General features: G+C 43.1%; 1 protein-coding gene across 1 annotated transcript in view; it reads left to right on the top strand.

Annotated features, from left to right (window-relative positions):
* Nucleotides 1–344: 344 nt before the first annotated feature.
* The window catches only part of Pls3 (plastin 3), an 85,908-nt gene continuing 80,252 nt past the window's right edge, over nt 345–6,000 (top strand). Inside the window, exon 1 of the mRNA XM_026410988.2 lies at nt 345–424. The gene's annotated coding sequence lies outside the window, so the exon portion shown is untranslated. The remainder of the gene's footprint in view (nt 425–6,000) is intronic.

Below are 6,000 nucleotides of genomic sequence, written 5' to 3'. Positions count from 1 at the left end.
TCAATGTATTTGTTTAGTTGGGTTTTCCCACAAGATTTTTTGAACATGTACTTCAAGTCAGGCACTGTAGACTTCTAACTTCTTAGCCCAGGTAGGAAAGAAAGAAACCAGCGCCAGAGACCGGTCTCTGCTCCCTGCCGCAGAATCACAGTTACCATCCCTACTGAGTGCCCATCCCAGTGCCTACTCTCCCAACGCTCCACCCAGTTGATGTGACAGGTTCGTGGCCCAATCCCCTTCCTGGTTCCCAAGCGGACTGCTAGTACTACCCGAGCCAATAGCGGCGGCCGAAGGGCGGAGGGGGCTGGCAGAAGGGGAGGGAGCGCTGGCTTTAGAACAGCAGCCGCAAGGATTCCAAGGGGCAGAAGTTGTCTGAGTGTTGGTCGGAGGCAGTTGGGCCAGACCTGGGACTCTGCGACTTTACGTAAGTGCTTTGCAGGCACTGGCGGGCACTAGGGGAGCGGGTTTCCTGGGCGTGGGCTGAAGTGGGTCCTGGGGAGAGCATCTCCGGTAAACTCAGTAGAAACGTGCCTTGCACCGACTGACCGGGTTTGGGCAGAAGGGGGGAAGAAATTTCAGTCTCAGCCTTTGGGCGTCCAGACGATCATTTGCAACCGGGATGGGTAGGAGTGACTGAGGATTCACCACCACCACCCGCCGCAGGCATTTCTTCACTATAGAAGACAGTGCTTTCTCTCTAGTTGCTCTTAAACTTGTTGCCCACCTCGGGCTGGAGTCCTTGACGCCAACCACTGCCCAGATTCCCTTCCGCCACGGCAGCTCCGAAGTGGAAACCCAGCGACTAACTTCCCTCCGCTGTCCTTCTCCAGCTCCTGCCATTCCCCCCTCCCTCTCGCCCGGACTCAGGAAATCCCGGAGGCGGCAGCCCGCGACGCCTCCAGCCCCCGCTCGCCCGCCTCGGTGACCCGGCTGCTTTACACCGACCCCGAGGCTCTGAGCCCGGGCGGAGTGCGGTGGCCAGGGGAAGGAATCTGGCTCGCGTTGCCTGCCTTCTGCTTGCTTCCCCTCCTTGCCATTACCCAGAGCGTGGCGATCGCACCGCGTCTCCCTATGAGTAAGCACTTTTTTTCTTTCAGTAGCAGAACATCTCTGGGCCAGTAGGGCAGTATCTTCCGAAGTTCTTCTCTCCTCGGACCCGGTGCCTCTAGTGTGCTCTCTTCCTAGCTGCTCTGATGCGGAAAGCGCGCAGTCAGGGCTGCAGCTGCCCAGGACCTCTCCCGGCTCCCTTAGAGGGTGAGCGTAAGAGGTGGTGGAAGGGGGATGATGCTGCCCCTTCCTCTGCTCAGCTGCACTTGCCTGTGTTTACTTTTCTCTACCCGCTATACTTAAGCGCTCTACTGAGAGGCAGGGGACGCCAACCACCCCCGCCAGGGCTTTTCGCCAGTAGCAAAGTTGCCGTCGCCGCCCCGGCTGCTCTAATGTGCCGGTGGTTCCTACTGCCCGCCAGGCTCCAGGCAGGAGCTGGTCCCAGCCCCAGAGATGGTGTGGAGTTAATACCACCTGACACTTCCCGTTCGAGATGCTTCTTGCTTCTCACTTGAACTGCATTACATCCCCAGTGGTGCAGAAGGTCGAGCTTGAAATTAAGAGACTTGGAGAGCCTCGCCATTTAGGATCAGACAGAAGCGATGCTCGGGGTGCCCGGCATATTCAAGGCAGAAGCAGGGAGAATAGAGCATGGCTGGCCACTGTAAGTAGGAAACGTAGGTGAAATTAAAAACTACTGAAGAGTAAGTTTTTCCTCCAGTTGGATGTCACAGTGTATTTGGGAACCTAAACTTGATCCCTGCGATGCATTTTACAGTGACTTCTAACTGTGGCCGCAATCCCACACATGCCAATTGGCATCACGTGCTCCAAGTCTCCGATGCCCCTAGGGTAATGGTCACATGACATCTTTTGACTTTAAAAGTGGAATGTAGTGACTGAGGCCCTTATTCCAGAAACTACTTCGACAAAAAGGGGGGAGGGGGACTCAAGGGAATTCTACTTGGATTTGGATGCGAGAAACAGAAAGGGAATTTGGTGCTCCAATTTTATCCAAAGTAAAGACCAGAGCCACTTTTAAAATAAAGACTTAAAATATATTTGTGCTGGGACATGACATAGCTCTATTTTTTCCCCTACAATCTCATATGGCTTTTGTAAATTAAAAAATATATTTTTTTTCTAATTATTTTCTAGGAAAGGTATCCTTTTACTTATATCCCATTTTGCACCTAATTGCTAGAATTGACCATACCCATAAGATAATGTTAAAAAATAAGGCTCTGTCCATATTCCTGACATGTCCTATATTTTAATTGAACCATTCTCTATATTGGGCATTTACTTAAAGGTGGTAGCTAAGCCCTTGACTAAAATTAATTATACAGTTATTTATGATAGGGAGTTAATTGAATCAGAAATCATGCACAAAACCAGTCCACACTAAATTTGACAAATAAGAGTTGGTTGGGGTTTTGGTTGGCCACGGTTTGGTTAAAATAATGAGAGGACTTGAAAACAACTTTCCCATATTGTCCTATACCCACCCATGTGGCCCAAGTTAAGTTTGCTGCTGGGAAAACGTGGCAATTTGCTATTTATATTATATATTGCAGAGTATAGAAACAACCAGAGGAATCTCAGAGGTCAAGAGTTTGAAAGCTTTATTTAGTTGCAAAGAAGGGATCCAGTTGATACACATTCCATCTTAAAACTAGGGCAGAAGTCATAAAAATGAAACAGACTATTTAAGAGCTTTTTGTCTTTGTAATTATTTTTTTTTTTTTGTTCCAAGCCCTTTTTGTTTACTGTTGCAACCTCTGAATGAATTGGCCACTCATTTTGTTGCTGTGCCTGGATTTCTAAGCTTGAAGCTACCTTAAAGCACAGAGTTCTGTTCCTCAGGCTAGCCTTGTGGCACAGATTAACTAGCAATGGATTTAAACTGCACCTGAACTACTAGAGTTAACTACACTGGTGGATAGACCCCCCCTAGTGGAAATGAGATGACAATATAATTTTAGATTGAGCTAATAAATGTTTAACCTTAAAATATAAAAAGTGGGATACTACTGTCCCACTAGGCTACAGTGGTAGGGAGATAAGTTTGTTTTTTTGTTTTTTTTTCTGGTACTGGGGATCAAACCTAGAGCCTCCTACTAGCAGTCTAGTGCTCTATCACTGAGCTACACTCCTAGTCCCAAGAATTATTTTTTAAATGTTATGAGATCCTATCCATATGGAATCATTGGCAGGGCATAGTGAGGCATGCCTGTAATCCCAGCAATTGGGAGGCTGAGGCAGGAGGATCACAAGTTTAAGGCCATCCTCAGCAACTTAAGCTCTAAGCAATTTGGTAAGACTCTGTCTCAAAAAGGGCTGGGATGTAGCTCGGTGGTAAAATGCCCCTGAGTTTGATGTCCTATACCAAAAAAGAAAAGAATCATCATTAGGCTTTAGTCCACAGCATTTCACTGCCTTGGGATTCCCATGCATTTAAAACCACCCTCAAGAGCTCATTGGTAGAGCATTTGTCTAGCAAACATTAGACCGTGGTTTCCATCCCCAGTACTAACACACAAACACACAAAACCACCCTCAATATTGTTGACTTCATGTTTTAGTGATACAATCAAATTGAGCCCAAATTTTAATAAAGTTAGAGGATAGTGAGTCTAATTCTTAATTTCTACTGTTAAACCTGGCCAGATATCAACCGCTTTCTTTACCTGGGGTAGAGAGCCAAATACATTCTGCTAGGTCATGATGATCAACATTGGAGTGCAAAGTCTCTAGTCTGATACTCTTCCGATTCAATTGCTAAAAATGACAAGACTTATGGCTTTTGGGGTAGAAGGATTAATTATAACTACTGAGTAATATTTTGAGTGAGATTAAGTCTCTTCTACCAGTGGTTATACACACATTAGACTTGACCATGACTATTTATACTGGCAGAATGTCAGTATCCAGGGTATTATCAGAAACCCAATGAAATTTTGCTCCTAGGCAAACAGTATGACTGTAACTGAAAAGAAAGGACAGCTTGACCATGGTGCTTGAGCACTAAAGTGATTCTGTTTGGTGAAGCTCACAGGGAAAAAGAAGAAAGTCCCCTTCTGTATTCTTTTAAGCATTATTTCAGCTTGGCTTTCTGCAAAATTTACTGAAATAATATTCTTAGCACATAAAATAAAGACATGGCTGCATTTTTATTTGATCTGGCATAATGTAGGTGGAATGTACATGGCAAACCTTTTTTGTTGGTGGTGCAGATTCTAAAAGTATCTGGTATAAAATAAAATTTGAACATGAACATTATCGATACAGCACAGTTTGGGTATCTGTTTTTGTAATCATTTGTGACTTATTCATATTACAGTTTTTCTTTTGGTACAAAGTTATGCAGAGGGGAAAAGTTTGATCTGTGAAAATAATAAAACTTGGGTTAGAAGAAAATAGGTCATGTTTTGAGTCTATAATTATTCCAGAGAGTGATAAACCAATTTGTTCCATTTGTTGGAGGTTTCAAAAGCTTTTTGGATGCATTACAATGTTGGAAGCTTGTTTAGATACCAGTGGTCATGACTAACTATTTTCAGTTAGTTATATATTGGTCTTGGGAGAAGTTGTCATCATACTTTAATCAATTTATTTTAGTTATACAGGTGAGACAGTTTCATATTATTCACCATAAATTTTTAAAATTTTTTTGTAGATGTACCAACACCTTTATTTTTATGTGGTGCTGAGAATCTAACCCAGTGCCTCACACATGCTAGGCAAGCACTCTGCCACTGAGCTACAGCCCCAGCCCTCACAATAAATTTAATAATATTGAATTTTGCTATATTTTTAGGAGTCAAAAAACTTAAGTATAAACCATTTTTAGGGACGAAGAAGAATTGCTGTTTTATGAAAATGCTAAGGGGAGGTATATTGGACTTGGCCTCAGAGGAGCTAGATTCTATACATGACTCTGCCACTGACTCATAGTTTGACCTTGAGAAAGTCACTTAAAATTATTTTATTGATGACTAACATTGGGTATATACATGTGGCAGACACCAAGCATTTTCACATTTATGAAATGAGGACTGGCTCAAGGACTTTTTGGTTGGCTGGGGTTTTGTTTTGTTTTGGGCACTGGGGATTGAACCCAGCAACACTTTACCATTGAGCAACATCTCTAATCCTTTCTTTTAGTGCATTTTAGTTATACATAATACCGAGGTTCATTTTGACATAATTATACAAGCATGGAATTTAATTTGCTCTGATTCAGTCCCCAGCACTTACTCTTTTCCTCCTCTCCTCTTTCCCCCATTCCCTTTCCTCTATTCTACCAGTCTGTCTTCTACTTACCTATAATTTTATTTTTAATTAGTGCATTATGGATATACATAAAGATGAAATTCACTGTGGTATATTCATATGTGTACATATGATAGTTTGGTCAGTTTCATTCCACCATTCTGGTTCCCCATCCCTCCTCCCTTCCTCACAATCCCTTTCCTCTACTCCCTTGGTCTCCAATTTTCATGGGATTCCCCTATGTCCCTACCCCACTTATTTAGGTCTAGCTTCTGCATATGAGAGAAAATATTCAACCCTTGACTTTCTAGGTCTGGCTCATTTCACTTATCATGATTTTCTCCAGGTCCATCCTTTTACCAGCAAATGACATGATTCATTCACCTTTATAACTGAGTAAAACTCCATTGTGTGTGTGTGTGTGTGTGTGTGTGTATGTATGTATATGTGTGTGTGTGTGTGTGTGTGTATATATATATATATATATATATATATATCACATTTTCTTTACCATTCATCTGTTGGCGGGCATCTGAGATGGTGCCATAACTTGGCTATTGTGAACTGCAATGCTATAAACATTGATATGCTTTCATCATGATGCTGATTTTAGATATTTTGGATATACTGAATAGTGGGATTCCTGGGTTATATGGTGGTTCCATCCCTAGTTTTTGG

The sequence above is a fragment of the Urocitellus parryii genome, chromosome X (assembly GCF_045843805.1).
Source record: "Urocitellus parryii isolate mUroPar1 chromosome X, mUroPar1.hap1, whole genome shotgun sequence".
Classification (NCBI taxonomy): Eukaryota; Metazoa; Chordata; class Mammalia; order Rodentia; family Sciuridae; genus Urocitellus; species Urocitellus parryii.
This window is presented reverse-complemented; position numbering and strand designations above follow the sequence as displayed.